The following is a 27787-nucleotide window of genomic DNA, read 5'->3' on the forward strand; positions in this document are numbered from 1 at the left end:
CTTCGTTATGGCCTTCGTATGAGTTATGCTAATTGAATGCATGATAACCGGCGACTTTAATTGGAATGGAACCAAGCTATCGCGCACGGCCCCCGCGAGCGTCGATTTTCAGTGTTCAACGTTTTGCTGTGACACCGTAGAAACGGTATCAATTTGTGACATTAATCGAATCGCGAATTGAGCCAACGAGAATTTCATCGCATCGTGCATGTACATGAAGAAGCTTTCGAACGATAATTAAACCCCTCAATTCGATAATTAAACCTTTAGATAACAAGATAACTGATTGTACGTGTAAAAAAATTTACATTTTTTGGGTAAAGTAAGGTCTCGTGATATGCGAAATTGATGAGAGAAATGTATACTTTGAAGAAAAAATTGATGAGTATTCTTTGGAGAGATTGGAAAGTTTATAACGTACGAAGAGAGGAACAGAGAGAATATATATATATATCGCTGCCCCAAATTATGCGCACAGATGGGTCGGCGATATCGAATCTATTGATCACAATCGGTCGTAAAATCGCGCGCGGCCTTGCGTGCACTCTTCGAAAATTTCGAGGTAAACCCGTTTAAGGGCGCGCACGTTCTCACTGTGTAAAGATCGGCGAGAAAAAAAAAAAAGATCGAATCGAGAAAGGATGCGCCGTTTGCACCTGGTGCCGCTTACTTGTCACGTCGACGAGCGAATATTTTTGAAGACCTAACCATTTGCATCCCAACTTGACTGATAAACGATCGAACCCGGGTGCCAATGATAAAGAATTTCAATAGGTTGGCGAAAATATCTCTTGTTTATACTTTTCTTATCTAAATGTGGAAGATATATTCAACACACACCCGTTTGCAGGCCCACCCAATAAGGGATATATTAATGAAGAGTCCGAGAGATTTCGGAGATTTCCAGATTGACTTATTTAGCTGAACCAACAGGTGAATCTATTCACGGAGAGAATTTTCTTTTAGAATTTACACTGAAAATCATGGTAATTGGAAGAATTTTATGAGTTTTCTCTGATTAATATTTATTACAATAAATAATATTAATATCTATTACCACAATAATATATGTTCGATTAATTTACTTATTGTTAGAAAAATTTACCGCGTGTATATATTAATATTTTTTATTGCGGTAAATCTTAATCAGAGAAACTTATAAAATTCTTCCATGAATTCTACCATGATAAAGTAATATTTAATACTAATAAAACGATATTCGTATATTTGAGAAATGTCCAAACATGAATGTATTTGATTCTTTATACGCCTTTATTTAGATTTTATTTAAAAAAATGTAGAGAGAAAGGGAATAATTGTCGGTGAGAAAAAAGCGGATAATTGAGCCATTACACGGAAATGCGTAATAAACGGCGCAAGTAATTTTTCCGAGTATCGAATCGCTCCTCTCTCATGCCTTCTGCTCACGACCGGCTTGAAATTATCCGTACAGCTACCTCCCCCGGTTTAAGTACGCGTCTCGGTAGGTATGCCGCGGTGAGTCGGAGAGATTCTCGCTTTTTGTTGTCTCATCGGAACGGATCGGGGACCCGTGCTCGTCCTCGTCGTCGGGATAACATCGATTTCTGCCTGTCTTTTTCCGGCGCGCGACCCGCTTAAGGGGCGCGTCCAGATTCCGAGCTTTCAGTCAGCGGTTGTGCCTTTGTCTCTCGATCGCATCATCTCGCGTATCGCACCCTGAAGACAAGTCCCGCGCTCGTAGAAGAATAAATATCCGGCCGCGGAGCAGGTGAAGAGTACAACTTTGCGACAGACACACGTGTCGGATATAAATCCTGACGTTTGCGATTGCGGATCCTCGAAGATCGGTACAGACGCGTCGAAAAATCGACGGTAATATAATTTATTAAGGAATATATAGGTGCATGTTGAACATATGTAGACGATGTCCGATAACGATAATTAATTGTAATTAATATTTGACCGAGACGTTATGCAATTATTTAGATCAACGATGGAGATATATAGTATACAGGACCGGTATATTAATTTTTCAACGTGTATCTATCGATCGCGATTCAATGAAATATACGTCATGAGAGCAACTAACGGGGCTAATTAGGGATACTTTTTCTCCTTCGTATCAAAGGTGCTAAATTCCGCGAGCAGCAATAACGAATACGCGTATAATCGCCGTAATTAAACGTGCGCGAGTATAGAACGTTCATTTTAATGCTCGATTCGCAAATCGAAGGCGAAGTTTTCTCTCTAAAAAATTGCATCCTACAGCGTGCAGTAGTACTCAACGACTACAAAGTTGCGCGCGAATTAATTTACTAGCCAATAAAACACAATTTACGTGTGACACGCGGTTTACATCGGTATCCTGAGCGAGACTTTCCAACACGATCCCTTCAACCCTCTAAGAGTTATGTATATCTATCGAGAATAAATTAAAATAAATTAATATTTAATAACTTCTCACGACAACTTACTTAAAACTTGTATAGATTTAATCGAATAAAATCGAGAATAAGAGAGATCCTGAACTGTCGAGGAAATGGTTTACGTAAAAATATTATATACACGGAGAGAATTTTCTCTTAGAATTTACCTTGAAAATCATGGTAATTGTGAGACAATATGGTATTGGAAGAATTTTAGATTTAAGAGTTTCTCTGATTACTATTTACGACAATGAAAATATTAATATTTACAACAATAAGATATAAAATATGTTCGATTAGTTTTACTATATACATAAAATTGATCGAACATATTTCTTATTGTGATATTAATATTTTTTATTATGGTATATACATATTAATCAGAAAAGTAGTAAAATTTTACAATGTACATAATAAAATTAATCGAATATATTTTATATCTTATTGTGAATAGATATTTTTGATATTTTTATTGTGGTAAATATTAAGCAGAGAAACTCCAATAAAATTCTTCCAATAACATCATATTGTCCTACGATTATCATAATTTTCAGGATATAAATTCTAAGAGAAAATAAGTAGTAAAATAATGACTATGTATGTACATAGCAAAATTAATCAAATATATATATCTTACTGGTATAGATATTAATATTTTTATCGTAGTAAATATTAATCAGAGAAATTCTTAAATCTAAAATTCTTCCAATACCATATTGTCCCACGATTACCATGATTTTCAGGATAAATTCTAAGAGAAAATTCTCTCCATGTAATACTCGGGACACTCCCCCTCTTGTTACAAAAAGCCAGGGTTGGATAATAACTAGTTAATTAGTTAAAAGTTAAAAAATGTTAAAAAGTTAATAACTTTGAACTTCAACTAGTTATTTTTGACCTTAAATTTATTAACATTTTTCCTAACAATAAGTTAAATTTTTTAAAATCTGAATACCATTATTGTTTTTTTATAAGTTATAAACGTATTATTTTTAAATTAAAGTATTGCTAATTTTTATGTTCATTTGTCATCAATTCTAATTCCCCAAAAAATATATTTCTGCATAAAAATTAAAATTATTTCTTTGTTATTATAAATTTTAAAAGAATTAACAAACAAAATTCTAATTTAATATAAATGTATTTAAAAATTAACTTTTGATTCAACTTGAGTTAATTTAATCTTAACTTAACTTTAACAGATATAATTTTTGTTCATGCAACTTTTAACTTAAACTAAATCAATTTTATAAGCAGTTAACTTTAACTTAACTTAGTTTAAAAAAATCATCAACTTACCCAACCCTGCCCACGATTACAATAACTTTCACTAAATTCTAACAAGAAAATTCTCTCGGTGTAATATCCGGGCCACTCCTCCTCTTGTTGCAAAAAGCTATATCGAGCGCGGACGATGTTCGCGATGTGTGTCGTAAATACAGATCACCTTTATGGTTAATACATTATCGCGGTGACGTGTAAGTAATAGTGTTTCGTACGACGATGGCAGATGCGGCAATGTCACAGTCCATGGGTCGCGCTCACCCTGCGGGGGTTCCATGGGTCGTCCTTATTGAGAATAACCATTCCCGCGGTTCTCCAAACGCGCAACGTCCTCTCGCACGCACTCGCGTGCGTGCATACGAGCGGTCGTGCGTGTACAATGTCATTACGCGCGCGCGCGCGCGCGAGAGCGCATTACTTTCCCGCGACGACCGCAAAACTACCCGCGATTAATTATTATTACGCCAATTACGCCATTAAGCTGTTTATACGGGGCGGCGCATTGGATCGACTCTCCGGATGATCGAGATTGAGTAAAATCCTCGCGTTTCTCATCTCTCCTTTCGAAATAACGCGTATTATTCATCGAATAAAAAAAGGGATGACATATCTCCGAAAAGACAATTAAATAAGAATAAAGGATCTCTTTCGAAGCGGCGTTTTGGCGGAAATTACCAGGTATTGAAATTGTCGCCTTCTCAGATTCGATTGTTATATAGCGTCTCTCCGGTCAGGATATACCCATCAAGTCATTGACACGCCGGGTAATCTCGAAAAATCGCACGCACGGTCGAGAGACAATTTCCGGGCGACGATGGACCAGGAGGCGATCGCTCCTTAGGCGTTTCATAAGAATTTCGCGTCCGCGGCCGGATTCCAACGACTGGTTTTACATCGAAACTGCAAATGGATAGGGGCCTAAAATATGTCGGCCCAATTTGCCGGTGTCTGCTGCCTCTGGGCCTCGCCTGAGCGACCGGCGATCCCGATTCTCTCTCTTTCTCGCTCCTTCTCGTTAGTCGCCTCGAGCCCTGCTGCCTCAACCTCTTTTTGCTCCCTGACTTGTGTTAAGGGAGATGTATATGCGGTACCCCCCTCTCTCTTTCTTTCTCTACCTCTCGGTGAATTCGAGTTTGATTGACCGCGTACAGGTGCTCGCAAGGGACGCCGCGTAAATACGGTAAGAAGGACGGCTTGTCGCTGGTGGCGAGGTGCATGCGTGTCCCGGAAAATCTCGGTTAACAGATTTACACCGAAGTGCATTGCGTGCTTGCTCGTTTAACCGAATTTAATATATCGCGAGGCTCTCTTTATAATTGCCAAAAGAACGTTTCCATTCCGCAATTTCGCGAAATAAATTATACGCGACATAAGCATTCGTATACTTTAAATGCGACGGGCAATCTTCTCGAAAGAGTGGTTGTATACGAGATTACAGTTGATTTGATATATCAAAATTGGATTTTTTTTCTTATTTTCTTGTATGACTTATACCACTTAACGTATAGAGCTATAATAATGATCGGAGAAGGATTTCTACGGTAATTCTATAATATATAATAATTCTACGGCAATCACTTGTCGAATGACACTTGGCGAACGTCAAACGAGCGAGAAAAGTATTTCTCTTACGCAACGCGTAATTATTTGCTTTAGTCTGAGAACTCAATTTGGTAAAAAGACCTTTTCAAAAATTCAAATATATGTATGATTGCGCACAATTTTTTTCCAAGAAAGAACGAAAGTTCTCAATTGTCTCGTCTGGTTATTAAATTCTGTTGCAAGAATAAATCTTTAGAAATGAAAACGTAAGAAAAAGGAATTTTAATTTAATTATGGAAACTCTACTCCTATATGATCCTCGTAATCATATATTAAATTAAATACATTGTACGCAATAAAAAAGAATAACAAACATAATATCTTGATGAAAAGAAAGATTTAATAAAAATTAAAACACGATTATCGAATTGTGACTAAAGAGAATGTGAAAAAATATTTGATATAGTTTTTAATTTAAAAACCGCTGTTCTCTGTTATCTGTACTTAAAAAATCTTAATTCGCAAAATGCGTTAGGTATAACTTATCGGAACACGATCGGCAGACATAATTCGATCGGTATCTTTCGAACATCCGTCCGATAAAAATCAATCCACGACATTTTTACATTTTTCATGCCGGACTTGGGGTTTGAGCCTCGTTTATATAAGAGGGTAGATAATCGAAATTTCAAATGACTTTAAATGTAGATCGACAATTTATATCCCTGTCTCTCATATCTCTTCTAAATTCAAGTGAACTGATAGCAATCATAAAGTCACCGTAGATCGCACTGCCAATTTTTCAGGACCAGATAGAAAGAAATCAGCTGATTGTGAGAGGACAGGACGATTTTCTAAATCTCGAAAGACATAATTAAAGAATGAACAATTGTCATGTGAAATAATTTAAATATAAAAAATTCCTTTTCTTATTTCATTAAATCCTTTTCAGTGAAATATGTCGGATATTTCTATTATAGATATTTTGTCTTAAAATAAAAAAAAAATAATAACACATTATATATTTCTTCTTTAACGATTCGAGTGCTTCAAGAGCAATTTATTCAACTATTTGCTCATTAGACCTTTCGTTCTCTTTCTTTCTCGTTTTCTTCGCTCGTGCTCTTTCTACTGTTGCGATCGCGATCGAGGAATTAAAATTGTTCGAACTCGTCGCGCGGCTCGCGAACGTTTCTGCAGAAGGAAAGAAATCATTGGCGGGTGTATAAAGGCGCGTTTTGTCGGACCGTCCAAAAATGATACCGGGACACACACGTACATATATATATACTACGTATCGCGAGAATCATCCAATTACGGCACGGAGGAAAAATACCACAGAGCCTGATTGGATAGTTAAGACGTTCTACTCGCGCCTGCACGCACTCTCGATCGCGAAAAATAAAATAATTTCGTTCGAGGATACAAATCAAACATCGCGGAACGAAATTCAGGGTGTCCAGCAGACTCGATGAAAAAAATTCCCTGACTTTTTCAGATTTTCCAAGAGCAGAAATTAATTTTTTCCCTGACTTTTTAGTATTATTTTTTATATAATTTGCATATATCTATATGATAAATCGATTAAATGTTGAATCATGAAATTCTTGAGATATTTTTGTCAACAATGAAAAGATTCGGAAGTTAAAAAAACAAAAATTTAAATCAATTGTACAATCTACATTATGTACGATAATCGAAACAAACATGTCACTATAAACTATTTTAATAATCTCCTTTTTTATTTATATTATATCCAATTTTTTAGTTTTGTTTCTATCAAACACATTGAAATAAAATAACATGACGATAAAAATCTAAATTACCGAACACGCTGTAAATGAATCGATTTTTAACACAGAAAACTAGCGTGCTGGGAGTCAAGAAAAAAAGTTTATATTTATTTAATAAAAAATTTCAAATTATTGAGACAAATGTAGAATAATGTGAAAAAATCCAGATAAATAGTAAAATTTCCTGACTTTTCCCTGACAATTCCAGATTTATAAAATTCCCTGACAATGCCCGGTTTTCCAGATTTCACTGGCCGCTAGACACCTTGAAATTGCGATCCCCATCCTCTGTAAACTTTTCTCTGATTTGTAAAAAAAAAAAAGAGCACAAATAATCAATTACATAAATAGGTAGAAAGCATCTATATCTCTCACTTGCGTCACGCCGTCAAGCACGATTAATTAAATTAATCGAGATTGCGAAAACGGCCTGCGCAATTTTGTATCGGAATCGTCCAATTATAACGCGAGAAAAAAGATCTTTATCGGGTTAATTAAGACGTTTTACCGAATCACGGTCGTTTTTCTCACTTTGGACGAACGAAAGGCAGAGAGCGAGAAAACGAGAGAACGTAAGAAATAATTTTCGCACTCCAATGTCTCGTAACATGCCTATATAAAATAAGTTGCACTCTTGTCGCGTTAAACGCGAGAGTAACATCGGCGCCGAGATCACTCCGATTAGCGTAGAAAATTGCTCGCTGACACCCGCAGGGAGAGAAATTAAGTGATTTTTAATCCGCGCTGGGTGACATAATTAGATATGCAATGTTACGTTTAAAAAAAAAAAGAGAGAGAAAGAGTGGTTCCGAACACTTGCCTCGGTTACCTAAATTCGACCCTTTAGCGTCGCTATTCATTAGGATCCGCCGCTCGAATATTATAATTTTCAATCTCCGGATCGTTATCGGATGAAAGTTATAGGATTAATTATCTTAATTGTTCGATACGACGAGTGCTTTATTCAAGCGCGACGACTTTGTATCCGGAGATACTGCAAAAATCAGCCAATTAAAACATGGAGAGGATATAGATAGATATGCAAAATAATAGTCCTGATAGTCTCTTTTGATATATATAAAACCTGCGATATATATGTATAGACAACTTGAAAAAATCTCGCAAAACAGCGTATTTGCTTTTACCAACCATGCAACTGATCCAAATATGACTTTCTATTTATCCCGCGGATAACGCGATTAAGAAAGACAGGTTTAGGCTTTCTGTCGCAATCACCTCGATCGATTAACGCCGATCTCTCGAAGGGGCAAAAATCAGGGAAATATTTCGCGTAATACCTCGTCGAGAATTCGCGCTTCGCGTGCGTTTTGCAAATTATAACTACGTAACGCAATATACATACGCGGTTTCACCGCGGGAAAGAAATTGTATAAAAATGTAAAAGCAAAAAAAGAAATGAAAAGAAAAGAAAAAGAACACAGTCCGTCGCCGTCGGATCTCGGCGGTTGCGCAAAACCTAATTAAAAAATTAAGAGCAACGGATAATTTAATTCGCCTCGTTACATAAGCGACCCGGGACACATTCATCGAAAAGGGAAAGAGGGAAGAAGCAACGAGCAAGGGGAAGAAAATCACGAAGTCGGCGCCTTTTTATCCGGCGGTTTTATCGCTCCTCTCTCAGGCCCCAGAACCGTTCCTCATGAAAGAAAATCATCCAATTACAGACCGGCGCTCTCCTATCTCTCGGATCTTTCGGATCGCTCGGACGAAAGAGCGCGTGTACCAGGAAGGGGGTGGAAAAGGGAGAAGGGTAGGAGGAGGGTGTTCAATTATTTCAATCGAGCGCGACTGCCGAGCATATACGAGGGGTCGGGGGTCGCGTTTGAAAATGGGTGTGAACACTCGTGACAACTTACACAGTGTTATCTGGTAGTAGCAGAATGCGCTGGTAATCCTCCGGTAAGCTCCCGCTAAGCCACGGGGATCCACGTGCCACGTGATATATGATACACCTCAGGGGCTTACCCTTAACAGCGCCAGACACAGTTGCACGGAAACGCCGCTGCTCATCTCTGTGTGCGGCTTATTATTTCGATTCGGATATGTGTCTGCGATTCGTAACGCAACGTCTTCGCGTCATCGAAATCTATCATTGCGCTGCATTCGAATCGGGGTTGGATAAGTTCATGATTTTTTCAACTAAAATCAAATTGAATAATTAAAACGTCGCTAGTGGTATTTAAAATTAGGAACGATATATTTAATTCGACCCAAACTAGCCAAGAAAATTTTTATTTTATTTCCACAACGTTTCGACCATCTGTTTTTGGTCCTTTTAATATCAAAAATATTTATTAATTTTAATTAATTGATTTAATAAAAAATCGAAACGTTGTGGAAATAAAATAAAGATTTTCTTGGCTAGTTTGGGTCGAATTAAATATATCGTTCCTATTTTTCAACTAGGTTCAGTTAAAGTTAGTTGCTTAGAAAATTCATTTAGTTCGGTTAAAAATTGTATGAATAAAAAATTAACTCGGTATAAAGTTAAGTTAAGATTAAATTAACTCAAGTTAAATCAAATAAGTTAATTTTTGAAAACATTTATATTAAATTAGAATTTTGTTTATTAATTCTTTTAAAATTTATAACAAAGAAATTGTGATTTTTATATAGAAATATTACAATTGATGACAAATGAACATAAAAATGAATAATAACTTTAAATTTAAAAATGATACGTTTATAACTTATAAAAAACAATAATGGTATTCAGAGATAAAAAAAATTTAACTTTGGAAAAAAGTTAATAAGTTTAAGGTCAAAAATAACTAGTTAAAGTTAAAAATTAATACATTTTAAATTAACCAAGCTAAGTTAAGAGTTATTAGCTTTTTAACTTTTAACTAATTAATTAGTTATTATCCACCAACCCTGATTCAAATGAAGTATTTAAAAAAAATCGGGAGGTCCACATGATACTCGATTATTAATTAATTAATTAATTAATTTTGTTTACAGTCAGTCGAGATACATATTACGAATCGAAACGACGCGTTGGCTTGAAAAGATTTGGAGAGAGCAGAGTTTGCACGCGATAATGCTTCTCAAATCATCAACGAGGGTGAAACCGAGGGGATGTGTGAAGGGTGCCTTGTATAAAGGGCGGCGAAAGAGAACGCGACCCTGGCGCGTGTCAGATCGATCTGCGGGAAAACATATTTAGAGTGTTTGCACTCGGTACACATATTGAATCGATTATTTTGTAAACACAATAACTCTGCGGCACCGTGTTTCTCGAAAGGGCGATTCTTGGTGGTCGGTCGGTAAATCTTCGAAACGTCGGAGAAAAAATAGGTGTCTGCTCTAATGTCATTATTAAAAAAATATTACGCGTTAGATAATTCTACGTTACTAATTTTGTAATATCAGCCGCGGCTTTCCGCGCACAAAGAGAGGAGGCTGTCAAAATAAATAACCCATCGTCCATAAATCTTTCCACCGTATAATTTAAAGGATAATCAATAGAACTTTTTTTTCTCTCGAAAATATCGTCAAGAAATCGCATCGATTTCATATAATTTTCGTCATTTCATCGCGTGTTTAAAAAAAGCGAGTTCTCGACGATTTTATTAACTCGCGTTTTGCGTAAGAATTGCCGGGAATTTCGTGTTGACACCGGAGATCTCGGCTGACAGAATCACCCAGGTAGGTAGATATTCGTCGTGTGTGGGACAAATTTCGGGTTTTTCACTCGCTACGCGTTTCCTCACCTGCGCTTATTATATGGTGTCTTTGAACGAGCACGTGTTTAATGTGCTGAAATTCGACCGAGCATCCTTCGTCGCAACCTCCGAGGGTGGTCCACCTCATCAAGCAATCAAACGCACGATCGTTTTATATAATAATGAGCTATCAATATATGTCAAATTGATATTTCGTTTATTTAACTCGATCTCCCGCCGGTTTTTCCTCCTCTGTAAATTCGCGCCAACTTTCTACAAGTGTAAATCCGTCTCATATCATCTGAGAGATGATATTTCGCCACCCAATTCGCGAATAAATATGTCAACGTGTAATTCGGTGTAACTCGAGTCATTAGACTCAATTGCGACTCGTGAAATTATTTTATATTTTAATATTCAGAGAGAAAAAGAGAAAATAAATATTGAAAAATGATAAAAGAAGATTTTTGCGCCTCCTCTTTTTCTCTCGGTCTTTTCCATTTCATCCCTTTCCGCAGGCCTTTCTCTCGTCTAACGTAAAGATCTCTAGCTAGACTTCTCTCGAGATATGCGTGTCAATTTCGTGGGAATGATTTGCAAGGCGTTGCACGAGTCTCCTGCAACAAAATTGCATACGGCTTCGTAACGGAGAAAAATATTGCGAAAGATATGCTAACATAAAAGAAAAGGTGAGAAGATCGAGGCGAGAGTTCGGAACCTTTTCACTTGTTTTACTATGCCCCGGGGGGTGCGATCGGTATCGATAAAGTTATTTTAGTCAGGCGAACACGAGCTCGGACTACAAAGCGAGTGTTAGAATTTAATTAAAAAGAAATCTGCATCCCTTACTTTTTCATCTTATTCACATATCTTATTTGTCTTACGCTATAAGAAGATTCAAAGTAACGAAATAACGTTTGATCCCGTCTCAGATTCTTGGTGTAAAATTAATCAAAGAAATTATTCCTCCCATTTTGATTTTCAAGCGTCTCTCGTTTTCCCGCTCGCGTAAATAATTCTGTCAACGCTACCATCGCTTTTTGCCGAGATCGCAACCGGATCGAGCGTCTCGAGTATAGTTGCTGGCAATAAAATAAAAAAAAAAAAAAAAAGAAAAGAAAATGGTCCATATATTATATACCGTACGATTCTGGAGCGGTTCTCGATCGTTTCTCGACAAGCGGGACAGCGCACTTTGGGCACGTGTGCGAGAGCGCGTCATTAGGACCACCCTTCGCGGCCGCATTTTTTCGAAGCCGCGTAATGGCGCTTCGTGCGCGGAACATTTAGCCCGGGCCCCACGGTAAATTGTCCCGGGCCCCGGAGGTGCGACTGCAAATGACACCGGCCGGCAACGCGCAAAATTGCGAGACGCTCTAAGCTAAATCTCCGCGAATACTCTTGCGCACGAATATCCTCCTCTCTCACGCTTTTCTGCGAATGGTAATACGCCGGCGTATCACCGTCCCGGCGGCTTTCGAATTTCCAAAGGGAAGCCTCGAACCGAAAGGGGGTTCGATGCATTTACGGGCGTTTATCGGACGCACGAGAATGCAAAATGAGCCGCGAATTACGCGCGCGCGCTTAACACGCCGGTGATGCAACAACAATGATGACCTCGCATGGCACGATACGTTACGTTACGAGGGGCACTCCCGTAATAACAGTAATAATATATTAACAGCAATGCTAATAATCTTGTATTATCGGCTTATATTATACGGTCTTGGAAACTCGCCTCGTGGAAAGTAACACATTTTTGTATTCCCTCTGTGTGTGAAAACACTCGCCATAAATATTACGATCCTGCAATTTCCGTGACATAATACGTGATGTTGAACAAAAGCGCGAAACAAACAAATCAACTGTTATTTTACATTTGATTAATTTTTTCTTGCGATTTTTCTTATTCGACAAATTATATTGATTTAATTCGCCAAAGAAAAATCGCAATAAAAGGATTAATAATTATTTTATATCGTGAATTCAGGGATCAAATTCAAAAAATGCAATATCACTAAAACTGTTGAACAATGTGATTTCGATGTACTTTTTTCTTCTGATAAAAGAAATGGAACATATTAATTCTAGTATATTATGTATAAATAATCTATATAGCACAACCGAGCTGAGAGGCGCATATTTAATTTGATCGTTCTAAAGAATGAGAAAATATGACTGATTTGCGCGCGGGAATCTAAACGCAGACACGTGTCGCAATGTTCTGCGTGACCAAACAGAGCACGTAAGCAAGAATCTCGTTGGTTTTAATAAGCAGGTCGGTCGGTCGGTCTCGTGCTCACGGCGGAAGCCGCAAAGAGACGCGCGAACGCAGACAGAGGGAACGATTTTTTGACATAACCATAGTCTCGGCACGTCACAGATAATGACTCTTGAAATCGGCGCGTTCCTGTTCTTCTTCTTCTTTTCCTTTACAAGTTTGGTCGACACGGCCAACTCGGGGAGACAAATCCGCATTCCTCATTGGGGAAGGACGGCCGCGGCAAGAAGCCGTCGTTCTTGGCGGATCGATCGACACACATTCGCACACATGCACGTGCATTACACATTACAAAATGATCGGTGGCGACAATTTGTGTCCTCGAGTGACGAGATCCCGCGAACGTGCTTTACAGCTGATGTAGAGGATTTCTTACGCGCGCCGCGGACCGAGATACTTCTTTCTCCCTCCTATAAATCGTATATACAATTGGCACAGAGGAGGGAGAAAATAAATCTAAACGCTTCGCTCGAGAAATATTAACGAGCAGGGATGGGCGATGTTAAAAAATAAATCGAATGAAAGTATCGATTAGATTATAATAAAAAAAAAAAATGAAAAATTGATTCATCGTTTTATACATACGTATATGTATATTATTGACAGAAAGAAACATAGATCTTTGTATAAAGCATAAGGGATTCAAGATGCAATCAATCAGAGTCCTTAAAAATGAAGGATTCAACCTTAGTTGAATCTCTTATCTCTTATATGCATTATGCAAAATCTGTGCTCCAGCCCTTTCTGTCAATGTGTGTGAAAAATGTAATGTTATGTATAAAATTATATAAAATTTTTCATTTAAAGTTATGTGCGATATTTAAAAAAAATCGAATACTGATTAATCGAAAGAAAAACACCGCCCATCTTTACAAACGAGTTTGAGAATTGATTATCGTTGTAAAAAGGGATCCATCTCAATGGATTTGCCTCCTGAAAATATCGTTAGTCTAGATCATAAAAATATATATTATATCTGTCGCGTTATCAATCGTCAGTCCTTCCTTCGTTCGCACCCGGAGCTGATTTGCATGGATTCCGAGAGCCGGACGTCCGTATATGCATTACGATAAAAAAAAAAATGCGCTTCGCATCTAATCTAAGCCAGACGCCAATCGTAAACGCCAATCGTTTGTCCTAAAATTTATACACAACAAATCGCAATTACGATCGGGAGCCTCGGATCAGCCACATTTTCCTTTTCTTTTTTTCCTCTCCCTCTCTCTCTCTCTATGCGCGATTTATGAGAGCCACCGGGTACGAGAGAAGCCTCTTAGAAAGTCAATGCGAAATTTGAGGGTGCCGCCTACTTGCGCTTAGATTGGTCGGTAGACTGCATCCGATGCAGCTATTAACCCAGGAGGACAACGCGTCCCAATCTGCTCCCTTTTTTTTCGCTTCGTTGCCTTTTTGCGTGCATCCGCCGCGCGCAGAAGGAAAGAAAGTAGAGTAAAATAGAGTAGAGTGTGGAAAAAAAGACAGAGCTGGGAGACAAAAAAAGAAAGAAATTTGGAGCGGGATGCGCTTCGATCTTTGCCTCCGAGGGGACAGTTGCCGCCGCTGCGTTCACCTGCCTTTTGAGAATCTAAGCACGCGAAATCACGAATGCCTATTAGCCAAAGTGTGTCTCGATCAGTGTCCACAGCGTGCGGACTCTCGTAATAGCGCAATCGTCTCTCTTTCGCGAGATCGGATCATCTCACGAGAGACCGAATGTACAAGAAAGATTCAAAAATCGAAACGAAAGGGATCGTCGAGAAATAATAACGTGTGCTTGCACGCGCGAGACACAAACGTATATAACAATTATATTTATTTATTTAAGGTGCATTAAGATGAGACGAAAATCGTATAGATCTGCAGCCTCTGACGATTTTTTAAATTTTATACGATAGGCTTCATATCGCGATACGCTGAAGAATAAAGAGTAATTTAGAGCATGCGAACATGCATCTATTATCATTCCCATACGGGTGATTATCGCGTAAATACAAGTTCGAAAACTTTCTCGCGTTCTCTTGGCAAAATGCTTTCAGTCACGCTGCTGGACTTACTGTCATCATTGTGAAAGATCTTTCGATCGTGTGTTCAATAAAATTAGCGAACAGATGATTTGCCTGAAATTTTAAGCGCTATCGATAACATAAATCATATATTATAAACGAATTGTTAAGCGAATAATGAGCTTAAAAACCGTGGAGCACGCGAGTGTGTTCTGCACGATGAAGTATGTTACGAAAAATGCGGCGAATCTAATGTGCGTATACATATATAAGTTCTCGATATTATCTTAAAACAATTATATTAAATATAAAACTACTTAAGAGTGCAGGGAGAGAAGTTTCGTCTTAGAATTTATCCTGAAAATCATGATAATCGTGGGACCATGTTGGAAGTATTTCATAAGAGAATTTCTCTAATTCTTATTTATCACAATAAAAAATATTAATATGTACATAAATTTTAATCAAACCTATATTTTAAATCTATTAAAATTCTTCCAATATCATATTGTCCTACGAAAAACATTAATTTTCTTTATAAAACTCTTCATAAAGCAGAACTTCTTTATAAAACAGAAAATTAATACTCTATTGGTATTAATTTTCTTAATAAAAAAATTAATACAACTTGTGACCCTCTCTGCTGTCTATATACTTTTCTATTTTGTTGTTGCTTTTATTCTTATTCTTTGCGAATCCTTATTCTTTTATACTATTTTATATTTGCATGATTACATGATAAATAATAAAAAAATAAAAAGTAAAACATATCGATCTCTTTCATTTTTAAGTAGTTATCTTGCGTAAAAGCTATAGCTGCTGAAAAAAATTCAGAAATAGACGATGAAAAGTTTGAAGATCTACCTTACGTGTCTTATCGATATAAATGCTCGAATACTACTGATTATGGAATCAATAGATTATCGTATCGCGATTTACGACTGTGTTCGTTTACATCTTTACGTGTTAAAGATCGACCGTCTCCAAAGTATGCATTAAAAGAATCAAGATATAATTACGAAAATTCAAGGCTATATATAAGGATATGCAATAAATCGCGACATAACAATCCCATATCTGAAAAAAACTGTTCGTCGATAGCTGCTTTCGATATCACGACACGTATAATAGTCGACCTTTTCGAGGAGAATACGGGGTGGCAGGATAATGCGTGCACGATAAGTAGTCGAAAGTTATCGCAATCGGACGACATTAGACGTATCGACTATATAATATACCCTGAGCCGAATGCTTGATCATAGGCTATCGTATATTTAGGCAGATGCGACAGAAATTGAGGTCCGACTTTTTCGCTCTATCTCCCTTCCTCTTTCCTTCTTTCTCTCTCGCACTATCGCCGATCCGATCGACTTGTCTCCTCTCGATTTTTCCCTTTTCTCATCCTGCCTTCTCCCGTTATTTGACGCGTCGTCGTCGTCGTCGTCGTCGTGTGCTGGCCACGCGACACGTAGCGGATGCGAATATCTCTCGACTCTCTTTTGCATCGGCAGAGGCCGACCTAACTGGGTTACGGAATGCATTAATGCGCGCGGGCTCGATTACAAGGCAGACGCGGATAAATTCGGGTCCCGTTCGGCTTCGCCGAAACGCGCGCGGGTAATTTGCCAGATTGAACGTTTCTAGTACGCCAGTGCGCAATTTAAGGATTCGTGATTGCGAATATATACATAAAAGGGTCCTTCGTCGTCGTCTACCCCCTTGAATGCGTTCGCGTTTGCGATCGGTAGACAGAAAATCGTCTATCCAGAAATCGCGACTTCGATATACCTATTATATATGTAATTCTTTTATCGATTTTTTATTTTAGTTAATATATTAATTGTATGAATTATAATTCATTTATTGTTTGTAAAATAATGCATGGCAAATTATCCCCCGAAAATATAGTTTTTTTCGTAGTGACAATTAAATGATAATTAAATTGTTGATATACGCATTGAAATTATATTTCCAAGTAAAAGATGAGACAGTTAATCGAGAGAAAATCCCGTTCAGAAGTGTTATTGAAAAAAAATTATTAAATTAATAAATATATTTATTTCAATACTGCCTAATAAATATTTATTTATTTTGAAAAGAATTTTCTTATATCAAATAAATAGTTTTTGCATCCAATCAATATTATTAGTTTCAAATAAATGATTTGTTTGGCAATATTAAAATAAATATACTTATTCGAATTCAATAAATCCTTTTCAGTGCAATTATACTTTATAATTCTCGTAAAATTAGAATAACGATACCTTCAAGAATTCACGCTGTTGTTTCGACGAAATTAATTGTTACGGCTAAATCAGGATCTTTTCTCAACTTGACAAGATATTACTTTATGACACCATAATTTAAAGACTGAGAAACTATAGTTAATTTTCGTACAACGTAATTAAAAACTGTTACGCGACGACCAAAAACCTTATAAATGTACGCAAAGGAGATTAGGACACTTGACATTTTCAAATTTTGTCGGGCGCGATCAACTTTGTATCCTGATTTACTTTAATACGCGAGAAAGCGCGATGTCGATGACCTGCAAAAATTTCGACGGCATCTTGATCACCCGTCCAACTATACGTCAGTATACCATCGAGATTAGGGAGGAACCCTCTCTCTCTCTCTCTGTTTAAGACCTGTCTGACGTAAACGAAGGTAAGAAGGTAACCCTTTGATTTTCGGCAGTCTGGCATTATTTTGTGAATTCGGGCAAGAACTTAAGGGGGAATTTAATCATTGCGTGTTATCGTGATTAACTATCTCTCTACGTTGCTTAAAGATGTCCGTAATTTGCTTTGAAAAACTCTAACGTCGAAAAAGCAAACAAACGACTCAATTTTCTACTAGTACTTAGTATTATCTATCTCGTTAATGATCTCTTAATTAGGCAACGCGCGCTATTTCCTCGGCGAAATTGCAGGGGCCGTGACCCCTGGTCTTAAATCAAGTTGGTGCCTAATTGCGTCCGATATATATTATATATCGCTCGCCCCCGGTGCATCTCGTGCATCCCGTGCATTTCCGATATATCGACCCGCGTTTGCAGCACGCGCCGACCGCAGAGTCTGGGATGAGGTGAACTACAAATTTTCGGTAGAAAAAAAAGAGAAACTCTCTAGAAAGAGCAAAAAAAATATATAAAGAAAGCCAACAGCGTCTACGCGGGACGAGTTTGCCGACTGCACCTGACGATACGTAACCGCCTCTATCCTTTCTTGTTGCCTCTATTTATTTTTTTCTTTTTTTTTTATATACTTATATATAAACCCGTCGCGCACATGTGAAATTTATCTCGTCTCTCCCGAGAGACATGATAAATTTAAGCGCATGCGAATTAGTTCAATAAAAGAGTTACAGTATCACGTAATGCTACACGGAGAGAATTTTCTCTTGGAATTTTTCCTGAAAATCATGCTAATCGTGAGACAATATTGGGAGAATTTTATGAGTTTCTCTGATTAATATTTATCACAATAAAAAATATTAATATGTATGTAGTTGTAATGTATAGCACGTAGTAATATATAAAATAAAAAATATTCAATATTTACCACAATCCACAATAAAATATAAAATATGTTCGATTAATTTTGCTATGTAAAATTACATCGTAAATTTACTATATAATTTGATTTCCAGAGTAAATATTCTAAGAGAACATTCTCTCTACACTTTGAGATATGTGTTTATGATCGAATTAAAGTACATCGACACCTCTTTCGCCGATTATCCTCGACGATGACGAGTCTATTCGCCATATGCTTCTCTCTTTATCTCGCAGAGAATTCATCGATTTCTTTCGATCAATCTCTACGAGAGCGAAGTAACATTTCTTTTCCATTTTCGATCGAACAAATAATTTTATTTTTAACTCCAAAAATAACTTGAACAATCAACGTTTCGATAATAATCGACGCGTATCGTTTTAGATATACGCGTGCAACGATAAGTATGCGATGATAATGATGTCCCGCGGCAAATGAACACTTTTCATCATTCTGCGAATCGTTAGCAAACGTCGGAGAGAGAGAGAGAGAGAGCTGCCGTGAATTAAGATTAAGGACGTTTCTCATCTTCCCCCTTAATGACAGTAACCCGGACTAGATTACTCTCGATGGCTTATCACGCGCTACTGTTACAGGAGGCACGGTGGGGGCTTACGGAGTTAATTACAAAATTACTCCCTTAGGATTTTAACGGATTGCAAAGAGAGCACGGGGAGAACAGAAGTGCCTGTCCCGAGATGAGTTCGTTAGCGCTAAATCACAGACGAGGCGGATAATGTGAATCAATAGCCGCGCGAAAATCACGCGGAAATTCCGTAGATAAGAGACTCGCTGGCCTGAAGTGTCAACTGGAAGACACTATCGTGTGTCCCGGATAGAAAATCGCTCGTAAAGATTATTATCGGCTGCGTCAATTAACAGTTATAAAGCGTGTGTGTTTTATTATAATTCGATCAATCACTCGAGGAATCTGAAACGAGACCGAGGCGGAAATTTATAGCTTCTTTGGCGATAAAGTGAAATCGAAGCCTAGAGGCTAGAGAGTTAGTATATTCAGATAAAAGCATGAAAAAAAATTATGGTATGCATTGTGACATTTTAAATATTACTACGTTACATTAAACTGTATTTATATGCCATATGTGAAAGGATTGTAAATTTACGCTCGTATTTCTGGAGCTCATTATTATATCTGTTAACATACACACGTTAATGTATATAAGCATGTACGTATCGCCGTGACCGGCGGATCTTTCAAATTTTCTCCTGATCTTACTTGATTATATCCACAGAAAGTTTTGCTCTTATTTTGCGTGATAGACCCGACATTAAGCTGAAAATTATAGTTCAGGCGTATTCTATTCGGCGGCGGTCAGAGAGAAAAAACTATGATAATCTTCGAGCGAAATATCTTTCGGAATAGATCGTACAAGTTTCTATTTGGGCAGAATTAATTTGCGAGAATTTACAACCCATCGATGTCGATGCGGTCAATATAAGAGCGATTCTATCATAATTGCTTATTATAGAACGCGCGTTATTAGATAGGTTCACTTAATTACTCCCTATGAATATATACGAAATGTCTACTATTATTTCTAATCACTTGCAGCTGCATTCTGTCTGGAAATTAAGACTCCACTAACGATACCTTTTGAAAGGCGACTAGACAACTTTCCGAATCTTTCATATATATTTCTTATAGCATTGCTTAATATTTTCCAAAGAAGGAAATTCGGTTTTTTTAGACAAGTATTTTAATCATTCGTGTTTCCAAAGTTACTTGCTTCTCCCCCACGTTTAATAAAACTGCTTTTGAAATAAATTGCGTAAGAAAAAAGTTACACTCACTCTTTTTATATTGTTTAAGAGTCTTGGAAAAACTCAGTCGAAACATGCGAGTTAATGTGTTTATAACTTTAAATGGAATATACGTGGAAAAATAATATGATTTTATAGAGAAAAGAACTAATTACACAACGCATCAGGTGTTGCAACTCTTATGATACGGTCGATGATCGTACAACTCGACATTAGATTTCACGTTCCTTGATGATTCATTACATCATTATTGCGACATTTACGCAAAAAGTGTAAATTATGTTTAAATGTTTTGAAAATAAAAGGTGTAACATCTTAAGCTATTTATGAAACAGTATGATATCATTAATTAGAAGCTTATATTATTTCCCTAAATGACTGGGAGGATCTGTCAAAGAATCAGCGATATCTTTTCTCCAGCAAACTCCCTCAAACTTGCGTGTAATTACTTATATATTATTATCCTCCTCCCCCGGAAAGTGTGATAGATTTATTATAAATTTGTCTCGCGAATCGTCCAAAAAATAAAGCAGACTATTGTGATCGTACAACTCCACATTAGATTTCACGCTTCTTGATGATTCATTACATATTACGTAATTATTGCACAAAAAGGCGCAAACAATGTTTAAATATTCTGAAAATATATAAGAAGATGCAACGCCTTAAGCTATTTATAAAACGGTATGATATCATTAATTAGGAGCTTATATTATTTCCCTAAATGATTGGGAGGATCTGTCAAAGAATCAGCGATATCTTTTCTCCAGCAAACTCCCTCAAACTTGCGTGTAATTAATTATATATTATTTTCCTCCTCCCCCGGAAAGTGTGATAGATTTATTATAAATTTGTCTCGCGAATCGTCCAGAAAATAAAGCAGACTTGTGATCGTACAACACCACATTAGATTTCACGCTTCTTGATGATTCATTACATATTACGTAATTATTGCACAAAAAGGCGCAAACAATGTTTAAATATTCTGAAAATATATAAGAAGATGCAACGCCTTAAGCTATTTATAAAACAGTATGATATCATTAATTAGGAGCTTATATTATTTCCCTAAATGATTGGGAGGATCTGTCAAAGAATCAGCGATATCTTTTCTCCAGCAAACTCCCTCAAACTTGCGTGTAATTAATTATATATTATTATCCTCCTCCCCCGGAAAGTGCGATAGATTTATTATAAATTTGTCTCGCAAATCGGGCGGAAAATAAGGCAGGCTATTGTGATCGAGGCGAGCGAATACGATGTTCGTTTCTACGACGAACCTATACGCGGGATTCTACCTGTCGCTGACGACAGGCAGATACGGGACATCGTTGGACGCCATGTTCTTGGTAATTGGTTATCGGATCGGCTGGTACGATCGACGGCGGTGGCTGGACGTTATACATAACGTGCCCAAAGTCGTGCCGATATGACCGGACCGGACTCGTCCGGAGGTGCGAACATAATCGCGACACGTTGTCAACGCGCGCGTAATACGACTCAAATTACATGTGCCATCGAACGAGATAATCGTGCCCTCAACAAATAACGCGGGCCCCGAAATTTGGTGGTCCACTCGCTCTCTCGTGCGACGAGACACGAAGAATCTCTTTGTCGCTCGTTTTGCGATCTTCGATCCATCCGAAGGAAAAGCACCATCGTCAAGATCTATATATATCCCATGTTAATTAAAAGAATTAAGCATGTCTCTTTAACCTTTCAATTCATCCAGGTGGCACCATCCAAAGTCATCTGCAATTGACATTTCTATTTTTGTTTTTTGGAGCATAAAAATGCACAAAAATCTAAAAATTAATACCTCAATTTATTTTAACTCAAAATTTATAAAATATATAAAATTTTTATTTAAGTTGCCGTGAGAATTGAAGGGTTAAAGTTTCACATGTCCTAATTGCAGTCATATTAAATTATGTCACACTGAAAAAAAATTTATTGAATTCGAATAAATATGTATTTCAATACTGCCTGATGAATCATTTATTTGAAACTAGTAATATTGATTTGACGTGAAAAATATTTATTTGATATAAGAAAATCCTTTTCAAAACAGATAAATATTTATTTGTTTAAAATAAATGATTGATTAGGCAGGTTTTAAATAAATATTTATCAATTTAATAATTTTTTTCAGTACAGAAATAAAATTATTTTATTTTGACATATTTCACAAAAAAATAATATCTTTTCTAACTCTTCATATTATTCAATGTAGCATGAAGAAGCAGAGATTTTAAACGGATAATAAAAACATAAATAAATAATCAATATATCGTTTCCCTAATTCTAATATTATGAAAATTGTATTGCGAAAACTAAAGATTTATTTTTAGAGACACGCGTGAGAAATCTCGCGATAGAATAAAAGCTGTTCCAACGAAAAACGTGGAAAATGATCGAAAAGTCGCGTACATACGTGTCGTAAGCGGGAGCTATTAATCATCAACAATGCGACAATGATTTTCCGTCATCAACTCGATTAGTCGTGGCGTAACACGCAGCTGATTTCGTCGCGGATCCGATGCGATTTGAGTGCGATTCGCGCGTGCACTTTCATCTAGGCGCGAAGAGGAGAATAAAAAGAAGGATCGGCGAGGCGAATGCGCTCGCGCATATGTGAAATCACCAAAGTGAAATCTCCGTGACTATCCTGTCGAAGGAAACGTAATTCCGCGCCGTATATACACACACTCGAGGAATATTTTCGCGCGAAACTATGTGTACATTTATAATATACATACGATATTATAGCGCTTTCTTCGATCGGGCATTACACTTCCGAATGTGATATTCATCGACGTTTTGCGCTATACAATATAGAGAAATCGTGATAATTCCGCGAGAAAATCTCCGTACGGACTCAAAGTCCGGTGGCGCAAAATTAGTCGCTGCGTTATAAAGAGAGAAAAAAAGGAACAAACCACTATACGCGATAATACCATGCTCGTGTGAAGTCGGTTTTACCGGATGCTGCAGGATTATCGTGGGGGATTGGCCTTTCCTGTCGGTTCTCGGGGGTCATAAATTGCGCGTCTCGGAGAATAATAAAGGGAAAAAAATAAAGGAGCGGATTTGCGCTCGCAAAAGTCACTCGGTCGTCGCATTAGCCGAGGCAACGTCTTAATGAGATACAGCCGAAACTGCAGGTTATGCACGGCCCGCCATCGTCCAATTGCACGGTAGTTAGAACGCAATTAAAGTTACATAATCTCCTGCGCTTCGTTCCTCCTGCGGTGAAGCTTTCGCAGAGAAGGTCTTCGGTAACGTCATCAGTAACGCGTTAGTCGTTGACCGAAAAGTCTTCTCGGAATACTTCTTCTAGCAGGTGCGCTCACCTTTCGCCCCGCTTTTATTTTCACGACTCCGTAAATATACCGTCATTTTTCCGCAGAGAGACGGTCTTCTCGATTTTCCCCAATCTGTCCTCCAGGCATTTTTAATAGGCGAGCCGCGATCATCGTCCTTTGCTCCCTCGATATAATGATAACGTGAACGGCCGACAATTATACATTTGTATAATAACGTAAATGTATAACGATCGGTCCATCGTTATGATTATCGTCGAAAATGAAACGTTTGTTTTGCGCGGCCGCGAGAAGAATGATGATTATCGTAAGCGAACCGGTCCGGCGCGATTCGCTCGCTTCGGCATCTCACGGATTCTTAATGCTCACTCGATTATAGTCGCGTTATCCCCGCCAAGTGTCGAGGATAGTAGTTATCCTCCGCTTTTATCAGCGCGTGATATTTTCTCGTCGAATACATACGCATATATACACCATGTAAATTCTCTCTCGAATATAATCGTTTGTATTTTCGTTGATTCAAGAATCTGCTTTGTAGGACGGAGGCTAAAGGTACCATTTCATGTGCGACATATGCTTCCGCAGCAGTTTATTGTTGCTATTAATGAAGTTCAATTGAACGAACAGCAAAGGCAGCAAAGCAGAAGGACACGCAGCTAGTTGATTCTAATTATTATTATTATTATTAATTAGTTAAATAATGGATTTTAAGAATAAAATAGATTATGAGAATATAAAAACAAAAATCGTAATTTTAATATTGAAATAATAAGAGAACCAAGAACTATGCTCTAATAAATTTTAATCACGTGACTGATTAACGTGATTTGCCGCTGCAGCATGCTGCGTATGAAAAGGCACCTTGAAGTGTCATTATTCCTTCCGAGCAGAAATTTCCGGTGGCGCCGTTCGTATAAAAAACGCACTAACACCGAAAAAGATGATTAATCGCGGCCCGCGATATTACGCGTGCGAATCGTCGCGTACTTCCTGCCAAATTTTATGGACATTTTGTGTCGGTGAAACATTAAGCGTGCAATCTCTCGTTTTGGTCCGCTCGTATTATTATTATACCCGTTCGACTTAATGTTGTAAGATTTCGGGGAAAGTCGCGCGCCGCGTGTCTCCTTTCACTTTTCCATCAAACGCCTCGTTAGACGCGTTACCATTAATATGGATGAGAGGATAAATGCGGATCTGCGTGCGCGTATATGTTACTGATATGCGGAAAAGAATGAAGAATTGTTGTTACAGTATTTATACTAGGGATGGGATCAAGTTCGATACATTGAAAAAAATGACCAAATTAATACATATTTATATAGTTCAATACTGCCAAATAAATCATTTATTTAAAACAAATAAATATTTGTTTGTTTTGTAAAAAGAATTTTCTTATATCAAATAAATATTTTTCATATTAAATAAATATTATTAGTTTCAAATAAATGATTCATTTGGCAGTATTGAAATAAATAGTTATTCGAATTAAATAAATTTTTTTTCAGTGATGTATTATATAATATTCATATAGTGAAAAAAATGTGTTAACTTGACTAAATCTTCCTACTAAATATTATTTTGTTAATTAATTTAACACACACAAAAATATTTAAATTAAATATAACATTAAATCTAACAAAACATATATTTGACTTAAACACTAATATATGTTCAATTAACAAAATAGTAATTTAGTTGAGAGGTTTAGTCAAGTTACATTTTTTTCAGTGCAAGAAATAATATCTCATATATTATACTTTCAAAGTAATCAACTCTAGAACAGTTATAAATATTCAAATTTTAGATTGAGTATCTGCAAGAAAATCAAATTGTTTGTAAGTATAGTACTAGAAAATTCCAAAATTTAAAATTACAATACTGTTATATGTTATTAAATATCTTGTGTTATACTTTTTCTTGTGTGTAAAAGTGTTTTAATTATAATAAAAATAATATATTAAAATAGCTTTTGCTTCATATAAATATTTTGATTCGAAATGTAAAATTTCCAAATCATAAAATATTCAAAAATACATGATCCAGATTCGAGTATAGAAGTAGCTCGTTTTTTTTCGAAATAATCATAGAGAATTCTCGCCCAGGTTCCACTCTACTTGAAAGTACACTGTTTTCATTTCGAAGTAATCACAGAGCGTTCAAAACCATGCCAACAAATTTGAACGCGCTTGTAAGACACTTAATCCCATCGCTAATATTTGCGTTGCAAATCGAAAACATAAGAAGATATTTTTGTTAATGATAGATTAATGAAAGGAGCTAACAGAGAGCTGACAGAGAAAAGATTGGCTCGCGAAGAGGCCCCGAAACAAATTTTGCCGTTAGTGTTTATCCTCTCTCGGTGGTGCAATTTTGCAGCGCGATGATCGCGCGCGCCTTTTTTCCCTTTATTTTTTGAAGGGCATACGACTGACGCGTTCGAAATCCGTGAAAGGGAAAAAAAGTAACACGAAGAGGAGAACGCGGAGTGTGCGATCGTAGCGAAAATGCAAGCTCGGATTCACGCCTCGGTAGGCCCCCGACGTGCCGTGGCCGCGCACGCAACATAAAAGTTTCCAATTATAATGCACGGCATGATACTTCATTTCGTCCGTCGTCAATTAAAAACCGCCCGACGGCGGCCATCGCTACCGAGTAATTTGCGCGCCAGTAGCGATAGATTATACTCCTCTGGGTGAAGGAATGAGAGAGGTATAAGGATGAAAAAGGACGGAGAAATAAAAGGATGAAAAGGGAAAGGAAAAAAATTTTTAAAGAAAGAGAAGAGGAAAAAAGAGAGAGAGAAAAAAAAAGGAGAGAGAGAGCTTATTATCGAATGTTCTGCCGTGGGTCTTATCGAGACATTACACCGTCAAAGAATGTTACGTATAATCCAGAAAAAAGAGGAGAGAAAGAAAGAGCGAGCGAGCGAAAGAGAAAAGTGAACGTCTTCTAATAATGGGATATAATTACGCATGAGGTTGTTGTAATCGCAATTCGCGAACATAGATTTTTACTTCTATACACTCGTTGTCAGTGTTCTTTTGCGCTAAATCTAAATTTATGATAATTCATAAAAATCCTTTTAATACAATATATGTACTAAAATTTTAAATATTTATTGCGAGATTAATTCAGAGTCGTTATAAATTCATGATATGAATTTATACTCTCGTGTTCTAATAATCGATAACTGTCTCAATGATCAGTCATCAAGCGAGTATACGTCGCTGGTATAAAAAATGCTAATGACGTTGCGTGAAATAATTGCCGATGAAACGATAACTAATATCCGACAGCACGAACTTAATAGTTAATAACTTAATAGTTTTTTATTCTCTCTTCTACGTCCGGAGTAACATTCTTGGCAGTTTTTCAAGAATAATTTACGAGGAAGATATACATGATTTTCCTATTCAATAAATCTAATGATTGATCACAAACGCAAAATAACGCGTTTCCTTCGCGATATTCATGTCAAATTTGTAAATTCGCTTTCTTCGTAATCTCTCGTTAACTTCCATTAACGCAATGTTTAATTAATGACGTTGCGGGCATCCGCAGAATTTTTTCTAGGAGGGGACATTTGTTTTTTTATTTTTTCTTAATTTTTTTAATAGTAAGCGTGCAAATAAATTCTAGTGTTCAAAAGAAGAGTAAACTTTAAGTAATTACTAATTCCAAGGGTGGGAAGGGACAAATATCCATGGTTGTGCGTCAATCGATTAATTAAGGGTGCAAAGCAAACTCATTTGGGCGATATATTTGTCATATTTACCGTAATATTTATCGGATTAAAACACGCGAGGCGATAGATCTACATGTATGTACATATACAATGTGTAGAATAATAAGCGTTCACCACGAGATGTACGATCCTCGATGTTTGAGCGATGATTAATCGTTAAAAATTGCGATATATCTCGATCGAAATGTACGACGCGCATGCGAGTCGTATTAACATACGGCATTGCGTATTCCGTATGCGAAGCTCGCGATTACAGTGCTTTCGCACAGCTTTACTCGGATTTCTACAGTAATTACACGCGCCTGTAATAGGGGCTCATCGATACGGTTAGCGCGAAAGCTCAGACAACTGGCATCGAATGATAACGGCGTCTCTGAAAA

The 27787-nt window shown here is 37.1% G+C and overlaps 1 protein-coding gene across 1 annotated transcript in view; it reads right to left on the reverse strand.

Moving 5' to 3' along the window:
* The window catches only part of Poxn (paired box pox-neuro), a 75657-nt gene that overhangs the window by 39373 nt on the left and 8497 nt on the right, over positions 1-27787 (reverse strand). The window lies entirely within an intron of this gene.

Source organism: Nylanderia fulva, unplaced genomic scaffold, assembly GCF_048542155.1.
Source record: "Nylanderia fulva isolate GAGA-0341 unplaced genomic scaffold, ASM4854215v1 Scaffold2, whole genome shotgun sequence".
Lineage (NCBI taxonomy): Eukaryota > Metazoa > Arthropoda > Insecta > Hymenoptera > Formicidae > Nylanderia > Nylanderia fulva.